Consider the following 13,366-nt stretch of genomic DNA (forward strand, 5'->3'; position numbering starts at 1 on the left):
ATAATCTCCTGTAGGATGCCTTTTCCATGAAAGCATAGATCAGATAATCTTTTGAGATTCTTTCCAACCTGGGATATTTTATGAGTATATGATAAGTTAGTAAATCACAGCTATCAGGAATTTCTACTGCTGAGATAATTGTTAAGGATTCTATCATTTATATATCTGAATACACAATAATTCATTATTTAAATATTATAAGATGAAAAGTAATTCCTTCAGTATATCCCAGCTGTTGTGATTTGCTATTAGATAATTTTAAAGTATTATTTATGCTCTGCTCATCCTCTTCACACTTACTTACCCAGTTGTAATGCTTTTACATTTAGGAGATGCACTAGCAAACTGTTACTCTTCTGGCTTTGCAGGAGATGATAACATCCCCAAACTCCCATATTTTGTTCTCTTCTTGGCAATAGCAACCAGTTTCACTTCAGCCACTTGCAATGCATTCACTTCTCTTTAGGGCACAGTTGTATTTTCTGCTCATCCCTGCTGTAACATGGAAACAAGAAAACAATTACTAAGCCAAAAAAAAAAAAAAAAAATTCAGATCAGAATGAAACTCCTCAGAAACATCTGGTCACCATCCTCCTCCATCCTGGTGTATCTATCCAAGTTCATTACACAAGCAGTGTCTTAGAGTCCTTGAACTTTTGGGTTGAGGACCAGATTGGAGTGCTTATTCTGTGACAGCAGGCAGTGAATGCCCCACTGCTGAAGCAGCTTCTCCACTGAGGCCTCCAAGGGGAAAATGGAGAATTTTTGCAAAGGCAAATCATGTCTTGAGGGAATTTCTGGAAACTTAATTTTCTTTTCCAGGACAGAAATTGGTTTAGCTACCAGAATAGCTCTCAAGCAATAGGAACTACTTTGCTGGAGTTATTTGCAACCCAGAAAAGTCACCAGAATCAGACTTTTACATCCATATCTCACAACAAAGCCAGATGAACTAGCACTGTTAAGAGGCAAACAAAGTAGGACCACAGTACATGATGTGAGTTGATCATGCAATTTTTCTTTCTAGCTTGACAGCATCACCCAATTTCTCAGATTGAAATGCTGAAAACAGCTGCCTACAAAAAACTGACCACTGCAGTTATTTGTCAGAGGTAGTCAATACAGGGTAAGGAGAAATTCACTATGACTTCTTTTTTGTCTCAGCAATAAGATTGTTGAATTTCCAGTGAGTAGCAAGTCATCTAGTTTCTGGTTGAAATCAAACATACTGAATGTGAGTCTTTTGTTTTCAGCAGACTGTGAGGAACTTTGACCTCCTTGCAGTGGCTGTTATTTTATTTCAACTCAAAATGGTTAAAACCTAGTTCTTTGGTGTCTCTGTGTTTGTTCTGAGGCTCTCTACAATGAAAGCCATTTCTTGGAATATTTTCTCTGTCATTAGGAGTTCCGTATATAAGGATACCTGCATGGAAAGAAGACTCTACCCATTCATAGTTCACCAGGCAGGAGTGGACACCTATTTCATTTAGTATGTTATGTTCCAAGCCCCTAACATGACAGTCCTTTGACTATGTTGATCTTTGGTATATTGAGAGCCAGATATTTTTGTTGCTCATGAACTAATTACTCAGCATGTACTGTAGAAATGCAAAGGGAAAAATTAATCCAGGAGAGTGTTATCTGGAAGCAGAAGGTGAGATTTGAGCTGAAAACTTTAAAATACAGAAATCTATTCTAATTCTGTATGTAGAGTCAGAGGGGAATACTGCTGACACCATCTGGCCTTCAGTACTCAAATTCTGTGAATAAAGCACTGTGTTAAATTCCTACCTCATTAAATCAGCTGTTTATCTACCTTGTGTTCTGCTACTGCAACTCTAATCTGCATTTACAGTGTTGCCTGTAATACCTTGTAAGGCAAACAAAATGCCTGACCTATGAGGTATAATGTAATGCATAAGTCAAGCCGGCTACATTCTTGCCTAGTTAAGTACATTTTTACATTCTTTACTGAATACTTGTTGGGCAGTAAACTTTTTTAATGTAATGTTGGGGTTGTGAGAAGCAATCAGCTTTCCAAAAATTTAGAGCAACAGTCAAAATAGCTCTGGAGTTTCACAAGAAATATTTTCTTGTCAGCACCATTCAGGAACAATTAAGCATAGGAGCATAGAAACAAGTCTATATCTTTAAAAGAGAAAGTTGCTGTTGAAAGACCTTAGACTGGCATCACTGGAGATTTGACAGATGATTAAGACAAATACCATCTGGACAAGCAACAGGAAAATGCCCCCAATATGCTATTGTCTATCAGTCCTGGCCCTTAAACGCCAGCTGTAAATGACTGTCAAGATAGGATGGGTCCTGTCACAGAGCCATTTATTCCCTTTTAAAAGGACAGGGTGCTTGGCAGTGACTGGGTTCTCCAGAAAAAAAAAATGCTAAAAGAATAGTTCTCTTCTCAGACTTTTCTTTTAAATGTGTCGCCTGATCCCGGCAATGAACTTGGTTGACTAAGCAGCTGGGATATTGTGCACACTGCTTGTTATACTGATCACTAATATTTCAGCCCTCATTGTGGAGATTCACATTTTGCATCTCATCTCATACTTTGAATTTAAATATAGTAGGATATTTTTGTTTTGTTCTTGCAATGCATGGCAAAATAGAAGGACATCAGTGTGCAGAAAGAAATGGTCGATACCACATGAATAACATAATTTGACATAAAGTACCAAAACACTAAGTCCATTGCACTGCCCAAAGAAAACACTTTCAAAAAGTGATAAGACAGGAGCAGTTCTCTTCTCTCCTAAATATTGATCTTTCTGTATTTGCAGAATTTTGCCTAAAGCCTTTGTTTTTTGATAGAGTGTTAGGACACAAAAGGCAGCTTGAAGAACATGACACAGAGTGTAAAAAGGATAAACTTTCTAGTGGATCCCTCTAAAACATCCACTATATGTCCATCTATCACCATGGAAAAGAAACTGGTGACCTGGCTGATCCTGTCAGTACTTTGTTACTGCTTACAAAATTTAGAGTCATTACATAGGCATGAAGGCCTCCATGGACTCAAGCTATGCCTTTGGACACCAACGTCAAAATTAAAAGGATAGTAGGGGTTACTTTTTCCACCTCTTTTGTATTTCATTGCCCTTCTAGTTATTGTCAATACAGAATCATCAGAAAGACTTTTATTCATAGAATTTATATAGATATAGAATTCATATTCTTGGCTCAGAGATACATCAGATTTTATCACTAATTGTTTACTAAAATATCTTCAATGTCTTTCTCAATCAAATGATACAAATAGAATACAATGCAAAATTGAAGCACACTTACTAGGAGTTTTTCACGAGGCATTGCCTTTTTCTTTGCTTATTAAAGAGCATTTTTGTTTACTTGCAAAAATCAAAGGAATACATTTGCCAGTCCCTTGACACTCCTCTGCAAGTGTATGTGCCAGATATGAATTCTGTCACAAGCCAGTGGGAAAAGTTTTTGTTAGTGCCCATTGTGACAAGATTGGCAGCACATCAGTGTTTACATCCCATTATGGGTCTCCTGAACTATTTATCTTTCTAAGTGTTAGCACTCAGTACAGGCAAATCCTACATCCTGCCACAAACCTGCTACCTGACTTGGATGAAGTCACTGGGGGCCAGATCTAGGTACAGCATGGCAATGCTGAGTACAATGGTCATAATATGTGGTTATGTTTAATTCAGTATCCTTTCTCTGATCACAGCTACTAAGAGAGTGAGGTGCAAAATCCTATGACATAAGTGGGACTTGCCTTTCTCTGTCACCTCCCCTTGGTAATAGGAATGGTGTCAGAGCCCAAGAAGAAAGCTAAAGGAAAGGAAGAAGAACAGAAAAACGAATAAATAAGTAAATAGAATCTGGAGACACAGTAATCCACCCAAGACATTTTCAGTAGAAGTGCAGATGAAGAAAAGAAATAGAAAATTATAGAAGGAAGTGATAGATATGAATCATTAAAGAATAATAATGCTTACAGCATTCTTTGTTGTAGAGATCTATTAAAAATTAATCTTTTTGAATGAATGTGTCACAAAACCATAAAGACAGATACATTAAAGGCATGTATTTACTCTTCATCTGTAATCTCATGCCTCAGCCTGGGCTTTGGCCCATCCATATTCTGTATCTACTATTTTATCCAAATCAAGATACAGGATATATGTCTGCTTCCTTTATTTGAGCTGAAACAGATCAGCAGAGTTGGTACCAGGTTTAGAGATAGGTCAACAGCTAACCGTTCTGTGACCTCTTATTTCATTGTCTGCACACACAGCATGAGGATCTGAGCTCCCTCCCACCTCATCCCCTTGACCATTCTAAAAGATGACTCAGCAAAGGATAATAAATATTAGTCAGGTTTTGTGTTTAAAGTCAGTGAATGAATTGTTAAGGAACAGTCACCAAACTTTGTCGCATACCCAGGATGAATATTCAGTAGAGAGAGAGATAAAATTACTGACACCAAGAATCATGATTTTTAAACATCCAACATCAGTTTACAGATCTTCAGCACAAAAAAGTGCACAAAGACATCAAAGGTGGTAACTTAATATGGATTCCCTCAAATGTGAAAATGTCCTTGCCATCATAGAACTGCATCAAATCCTGAACGTTTCTTCTATTCAGTTCATATTTATTGTGTTAATAAAATTACAACTTTCTAAAGTAAAATCAAATTTTTTAACTCCCACACAGAGAAGAATAAACTGAAAGGCAGAATGCTGAAATTTTTATAATTTGCATTCCGTTAGTGCCTTTTATCAAAGAATCTCAAAATATTTTAAAATTACTATTCTTTTTTTCAGAGGAGAAAGCAAAATAAAAAAGGAACAAAATCTCTAAGATTAACACTTTCAAATTGAATATAAATGTTAGATATGAAAAAACATATCCCAGCATTCAGAATCTGTGAATACCTTCAGCTGCTAACACTTCTGAAAATCAGGCCATAACTGGCTTTCAGGTCAACAAAGGACATTGACTAAAATTAACTAGGTTTTATTTAGAGTTGTTGTTAATAAAGATTTTAATTGCTTTGGATTACAGCTTGTTGAAAAATGAAAATTTTTTCCTGCACTATTTTGAAGTCTCAACTTAGAGTTCATCCGTAAGGATTTGAAACATTGATTTTAATTTCACTTCTATTTATTAAGCAATAGTGTACAATCATTGATTAAGATTATTTCATTTGGCTTTCAGATAAACCAAAAAGATTGCTAGGATTATTAGGAGATTTATTTTTAAAATTATAAATAATTCAGAGGTTTCCCCTCCACCATTATCTGTTGTTACATGCTGCCCAGAGACAATTCAATCTAGTTCCCTATAGTAATCTTTTAGGCAAGACAAAACACAGAACACTGGTGGCTTCCAGGCAATTCTATAAAATATTACTGGGATCTTAAATTACATACCTAGCTGTGCTCAGAAATTCTGCAGTAGTTCTTGAGGTTTAGGCTCAAGTAGAAAACTCCACCTACTCTGCTCAAGTCCCCAGGAAAGGCTAAAAGGTCTGTAAGCAATGAAAGCAGCTAATCAAAAGGTAAATGGTTGGTCAGAATGGGGAAGGGGTGGAGTAAGGAACCCACACTCTACTTAAAGAACAGGTCTGGACCAGAGCATCTGCCCTTTCCTGGAAAAAGGTATGATGTCTATTATCAGGCTGGCACAGCTCTCCAGCTTGCCTTTCTTCTCAGGTCAAGAGGGAGTGGGAGAAGATGACTAACCTCACAAAATGTCTTAAAGTCTGTGATGTTTTGAACAGCTTAGAGATGCACGTTCAAATGAATGTAAGCCTTGGTCTTGCTTACTGGACATCTCCTAAAAAATGGGAAAACTTAACAAAAAGATGAAGAGCACCACTGCTGGCATCTTTTTTTCAGAAAAGGAAAAGCAGCCCTGTTCAGTGTTTTGCCACACAAAAAACTTGTGCAGATGCGGACACCTCTAATTTTTATTTATCCCTCTTGTGGCTTAACTCTGGTAGGCAACTCAGGCCCACTCTTCTGCTTGTTTACTACCCAGAGGAAAGGGGGAGAGAACTGGAACGGTGAAAGTGAGAAAACTCATGGGTTGAGATAAAGACTCAGCTTACGTTAGGTAAGACAAAAGCTGTGCATACAAGGAAAGCAGAATAAGGAATTCAGTCACAGCTCCCATTGGCAAGCAGGTTCTCAGCCATTTCCAGGAGAGTGGGGGCCTCCATCACACATAACAGTTACTCAGGAAGACAAATGTTATAACTCTGAATTTCCCCCTCTTCCTCCCTCTTTCCCCAGCTTTTATTGCTGAGCATGACAACACATGGGCTGGGATATTCCTTTGGCCAGCTGGGATCAGTTTTCCTGATTGTGTCCCCTCCGTATCCTCTTGTGCACCCCAGTCCACCCACTGAGAGAGCATCATGAGAACAGAGAAGTCCTTGTGGCTGTGTAAACACTGCTCCACAATAGCTAAAATGAGGGGTTGCTATCACTACCCTTTTGTCAGAAATCCAAAACATAGCTCCATGTAAGTGTCTGTGAAGAGCTCTGTCTCAGCAAAAAACAGTTGCCCTCACAAAAAAACAGAGGCATGGTTATCCTCTTACCCACCTCTGTATACGCCTTCATAGAGATTTGTACTCCACCTTTTAGGACCACCTCTAGCTGCAAAAAGAAAAACAGATAAAAACTCTTTACATTTCAAGTACATCTTCACCCAAGTTAGTGTGATTATTTTTCTCCTCAAAATCCCAGCTGAACCTTCCATATGTTTTAGCAATTGTTTACTCATGATAAGCTTTTGTTGCCATAATTCTTTATCATAGTCTACTTGGATATCTATGTTAACTAAACTGCCTGCTTGGGGTGAGGCAGTTTAAGGAGGAGGAAAGGAGTCTTCACACTGAGAGTATAGCCTGAAGTGTAGATGGTGAAGATGCTAAAAAGTAGCCTTGTCATCAATAGTGGCAGCAAGGTACTGAAAAATTGTTTATTCAGAAAACATGTTACTAGAACTCATGTTGATAGAACAAATGGATGAGTCCACATCTCTCCTCCCCTTCTCAAAGCACCTTTGCAGCATCTGGAGAACTTAGCAATTTTCAAGAATGCTGCCTTGTTTCATTCCTAATTTTACTTCACCTGACTGTAGTGGAACAAAGCAATCAGACGCCTCTGATTACCGAGAAGTGGGTGTGAGCTGGTATCAAATCCACCTGTGCCCAATTAGGGCAGGCCCCCTATTGAGCATGTGCAAGACCAGGGGGCCAATAAAAGGTGAAACTCACAGCCACAGACTAGCTCACTCCCGAACACTGTATTACCTTTATTGTGCCACTAGTGCTCATTGCCTCCAAGGTGAGGCTCTCTGTGGAGTCTCGAACCTGGGGCTTTCGGCATTGCAGTACTGGGTCTTAACCAGCTGGGCCACTACACCTGACCGTGAATATTTGCATTTGTATCATGCACAAGGCCCAAGAAAAACAAACAAACAAACAAAACAAACAACAAAGATCAAACTGTCTTGCTTTTTTCTTCCTTTAATACTTCATTAACTTAACAGTTTGAAAACAGTTTACTTTCAGCAAATTCTCATCTGGTCCCTCAACAGGTTTTTTGCAAGCATTAAGTCTGTTGTAACTGTTAGGGTATTTTGGCTTTTCTTTTTTCCTATTGTCAATAATTTCTACTATTCTTAAGTGAAATGTTCCAGCTCAGAAACAGCTCCCAATAGACAACTGCTGCCCAGGCATGGCATCAGAACTGTGCTCTCATCATGGAAGAGTTACATACATGGAAGCTCTCTGGCACAAGTATTTCATGAGGAAATGTTTTGTATATGGGACTGTGGCAAGGATCACATATAAGTCAATGCAGCAGCAAGCACTTAAGAAACTAATAGCAGTTTAATTTCTTCCTGAAGGTTCTCAGTCATTCTCAGATGCCAGAAACTTCATCTTCTGCTTCAGTCTAATTATGCAGTTCTTCAGTAGTGCAAATATTTCAGAGCAAATGGTCAGAGCAAATTCAATGGCAATATCAAGTGATTTTAGCAAAAAAATCCAGTATATTTTTAAAGTCAAGGTATGCTTCCTGTTTCAGCTTGATCCTGGCAGAAAAATAAGCACAGGAACATGATGTTATAGTTTGACTTTCCCCTTAGTGAGCCAAGACTGATAAAGACATTAAGGTGTCACTAGTGCTATCTGTCTGAAAAAATATTCAAAAGCAATGCTGACAGACAAATTTGCAAGCCTGCTACCCAGATATTAAATAGTCTGTATGGCATAGAAAAGTCTTGACACAAAGATCTTAATTTGCAGCTCAGGCACTTCAGCTTCTTCCTCCTCCAGCTGTTCATCAGAAATTGAAAATGTGGCTATCAAATCCAAAAGGATGTCTCAAGGCAAACTGGCCAGGTTTATGATCAAAGGCTAATGAAAGGGTTAGCAATCTATGTCAAGGACAGCTGGAAACAAAAGGACCCTGGAGACAAAACTGTGACCAGCTTGAATGCACAAGATATAATTTCTGCTAACGTTGAATGTTAGAAATGTAGGATGAAGAAATTTGCAAAGGTGGAAATAAATGTTTGTGTCCAGATTTCACCGCATTAATTTCTCCTTCTCACACATACTAATGGATCTCTGTCAAGCCTTGAGTAGTAATAATGTGAGTGTTTACTACCCGTTGAAATGAAGGGTAGGGACAGAATGAGGAATTAGTAACAAGTAGAAAAGCATTTGCTGACACACTGCCATATGAGGTTAGTTTTATTGATTTAAATCACAGTTTAATATTTTATTAAAATCTAAAAGCTGCCATGACCTGTTTACTACCTATATGCTGCAGAAATACCTGATAGCTGGGGGAGAACCTACTCCCTATTTAAAAGGCAACTTTGAATGATTTTGCTCTTTAGCATTGGTATATTCCAATTCAGTTCTCAACATTTTCTCTCAGACTTTGTGTTCAACCACTGACACCTCTTTTCTTTGTTAGGTTACTTCAGATGTTCAGAGGAATGACCTACCTTCTCACTGAGGGCAGGGACAAGGAGACTACCCTTGGTGCTGTTTTGGCAGACTGACTTTTGAGGCAATCCTAAGCACAATTACAGGTTGAGTGGTGAGTGGATTGAGAGCAGCCCTGAGGAAAAGGATTTCAGATTGCCAGTTGATAAGAAGCTCAACATGAGCACTTGCAGCCAATCGTATCCTGAGATGCATCAAAAAAAAGCATGGCCAGCAGATCAAGAGAGGTGATTATCCCCCTCTACTCTGCTCTCACAAAACTCCACCTACAGTACTGTGTCCAGTTCTGGAGGCCCCAACACATGACATGGAGCTGCTGGAGGGAGTTTAGAGGAGGGCCATGAAGATGATAAAGGTGCTGGAGCAACTCTCCTATGAAGGAATTTTTTACAAGAGCATGTAGAGATATGACAAACAAGGGTGAATGGTTTTAAACTGGAGGGGGCGGGACATTGGGAAGAAATTATTCTCTGTGAGGGTGGTCAGACACTGGAGCAAGCTGCCCAGGGAATTGTAGGTGCTCCATCCCTGGCAGTGTTCAAGTGCAGGTTGGATGGGGCTTGAAGCAACTAGGTCTGGTGGGAGTTATCCCAGCCCATGGGTTTAGAACTAGATAATGTTTAAGGTGCATTTCAAAACAAGCTATTCTACGATTCTGTGGCCCTTTTTCACTGCCTTTTATTTTCCTTTTTTTTTGGTATTACTGGCAATGACACAATGCCAGCACTGCAGGCGAACACCATCACAAATTTAACTTCCTCATTCTCATAGCAATCAATAGCTTTCCAGAAATATTAAAGTACTTAACTTTTTTCAATAACTGATCATTAAAGCCCTTAAAGAGAAAGACTCACTCTAAGAACTAATGAAATATGACTAAAATAAAGTAGAAAAATTAAAATTTTTATCATGCTTAATTTTGATTCAAGGCAAGGACTCAATCCGAACTAATAATTATGCTGCTCTGCTTAAATAGCCATGACATTACTTATGACCAAAAAAAAAAAAAAAAGACTCTAGAATCAAGTAATTAATAAAAAGGCATAAAATAATAATAAATAAATAAATTTAAAGACATGGAAAGTATAAAAATAGAAATATGTGAAGGGTTCAAAGTGTATTAAAAGAAACCTGAATTTGCCTGTAGAACGAGATACTTAAGGTAATGGGGAAAATGCTAAACTAAGCTATAAAATAAACAAGAGAACGTGAAAGAAGTATATAACCAAATGAGAAAACATTTGTGAAGCCTTCCTGTGGTTTACTGTACCAGAAAAACAACAATACATTTTAGCCAGCATAGACACCCCTTGTTTACATCAGAGGGCAAAGGTAAGAGTTTCCCTTGTTTCAGAGATGTGATGTGACTTTACACTGTATCTCAGAGTTTTCACTTGGTAGGGGCTGACTGTTGCCAAGGATGAAGAAAGACCAGTGCTATGACGTTTATAGTATTAAGAATGACAATGAAACCAATAAATTCCTAATCTACCATAGAATGGCATTACTCTGGTAAACCCCCTTCCCTATTAAGATGCATATAATTGAAAAAAAATGGTAGAGGAATCAATTTGAGTGATGCTTTTAAATATATTAATGCTTAACTTCTTTTAACATTTCTGACATAACTTATGAAAACAATTTCTTTTCTGTGTGCCATGCATACATGTCTTTCTGGGACAATGCAGTTTTACTTCAATACTAATTATCTTTCTTTTGTACACTTTATCATCATCATATAGGGCCCAGTTGTAGACAGCAAACCTAGCAAACTAGCCTCCCTGTAGTAACAAAGTAGATATAGATAGGATCAACCAGAAAAGTTTCTCAGCAGACAAATCAGAAGATTCTTTTTCTCTCTATTGACTATATCTTGTGTCCTGACAGGTCACTCAGCAATACTTTTTAGTCTGAAAAAGAATGAGGACAAGATCACATTTCTGTCAAATTAGTCAAAGAGAACAAAGCATGGAGTCAGTTTTATACCACTTAAGAGGGCCCACAACACATTGTCCTCATATTCTGCCATGGAGGTAAACATTTTTGTATTTTAAATAAATCTGAAACAAGGTTTTAGCAGATAAATACATGCTTGCTGTGGTACTGGTCTTTCTTGTTCACCTTTAAAGAATCCAAAGCTAGATTTGTAGTGTTGTCAGCCACAAGGAAATTCAGGTGAGGCCCTGTGACTTGTACTCCCCCAGAATTAAATATTTTCACATTTACACTTTTTGTGACTATAACTCTTCCACAATTTCTGGACCTCTCTATCCCATTTCAGCTACAAAATTTTAATAATTTTTTCATGTCTAGAGAGGTATTATACAGTCAACAATGGCAGAGTAGTTAAAGGTTATCTTTGAGATAAGTGGCTACAGAGTTCTATTCATAAATTGCAGGACAGGTGAACAAGCTTTGTTAAATTCCACATCCACTTCATCTGCTGTATTACATGTGTTAACAGTTCCATACAGCTCTTTATCTGGCAATGTTTTAGGCTGTGTTAGACATTAAAAGTCAGAATGAGGCTTTATAAAATTCGTTTAAGAATGTGTAGTATCCAGATTCCTGTAAAATGCAGTGCATCACCTGTTGAAATTATATGGACATCTTTGAATATTACCGTTTTAAAAATGTTTACTTATGGCTAAGAGGGACATTTATACTGATTTATTTTTTCAGGACTGTTTTGTGTAGCAGGAGGAGCCATTCTTGCTCCTGAAGCTCAACGAGTTGCTGGTCTCTTCCAGGACTCCAGCCACCACACAGCGCTTCCAGGGTAGAAGTGTAGCGGGAAGAGCCTTTCTTGCTCCAGAGGCTCGATGAGCTGCTGGCCTCTCCATACCTTGCACCAGAGTGAGCTGAGGTCACCTCCTGTGGGTGTGTGTCCCACCTTTATTGGCCCCCTGGTCTTGCTCATGCCCAATAGGGGCCTGTCCTAATCAGGCACAGGTGGACTCACACCCACACTTTGGCAACTCAAGGCACCTGGTTGACAATGTCTCTCTACATTTCCCCCCCCTTTTTTTTTTTTTTTCTCAACACTGATTACAGGATACAAACATTTACACTTTATACACAAGAATACACTTATAACTTATGGGATTTACACACAGGATTTTTCTTCGGGCCCCGCGGGACACTCAGCTAAGAGCATCGAGGGGGCGCTGAGAGGCAGACATACACAGGATTTTTCTTCGGGATTTTTACACAAAAATATAACTTACAAGATTTATACATATAACTTACAGGATTTTTTCTCAGGCACCCGTTACAAAGTCTCTACCTTTCCCAGCCCAGGCACTTTTTGTTCTTCTCCCTCCGGTATCTGCTCTTCTCTTGGCTTCCCTCTGCTCAGGGGTTTCCAAAGAGAGAATCCTTATCTTGGCTTCCCTCTGTTCAGGGGTTTCCAATCCGAAGAGCTTGATACCTTTCAAGGAGTGTTAGCCCAGGCATTTTTTCAAATCAGGGAGAGTGTTCCTGTTGCCAGCTCCTCATACTGCTGCTTCTTTAGATGTCTGTATGTTGCCCCCATTCTCCACCAAATGTAGCAGGAGGAGCCATTCTTGGTCCTGAAGCTCAACGAGTTGCTGGTCTCTTCCAGGACTCCAGCCACCACACAGCGCTTCCAGGGTAGAAGTGTAGCGGGAAGAGCCTTTCTTGCTCCAGAGGCTCGATGAGCTGCTGGCCTCTCCATACCTTGCACCAGAGTGAGCTGAGGTCACCTCCTGTGGGTGTGTGTCCCACCTTTATTGGCCCCCTGGTCTTGCTCATGCCCAATAGGGGCCTGTCCTAATCAGGCACAGGTGGACTCACACCCACACTTTGGCAACTCAAGGCACCTGGTTGACAATGTCTCTCTACAGTTTTGGAATAGAATGTTGCATTTGTTTAGGAGTGACACCTAAGCATTTGACAGTGCTTCTGGGTTTGTGAGATCCAAGGGCATAGAGTAGGGACACGTTTGTTTTGTTTATTGTATGCAGAAAATGGAAAATGAAGAATAAAGGACCACTTTCTTGGAATGTCACTGAATGCTACACATTCTTTTCTAAGTTGTTGGAGAAGGTCCTCCTCATATAAAAAAACAACTGGTGGATCACCACAACAAGTTGCCTGTTTCCTCCCCTATCACCATTCTTCCAAGGAAACATTTCAGAAGTAAAAAGGTCTGATGAGTTGCTCTGAATTACACCCTTGCTGTGACAGGTTTTCACATCTCCTCCATAGCAAGAAGATGTGTGATGCTACCTGGCAAATTGTGGTCAGTGTCAAGCCCCTGACTGTAGGATCAGTGCTATCCTGGACCATGTTGTAGAGGTCACCTCCTGGAGCATA

The sequence above is a fragment of the Calypte anna genome, chromosome 3 (assembly GCF_003957555.1).
Source record: "Calypte anna isolate BGI_N300 chromosome 3, bCalAnn1_v1.p, whole genome shotgun sequence".
Classification (NCBI taxonomy): domain Eukaryota; kingdom Metazoa; phylum Chordata; class Aves; order Apodiformes; family Trochilidae; genus Calypte; species Calypte anna.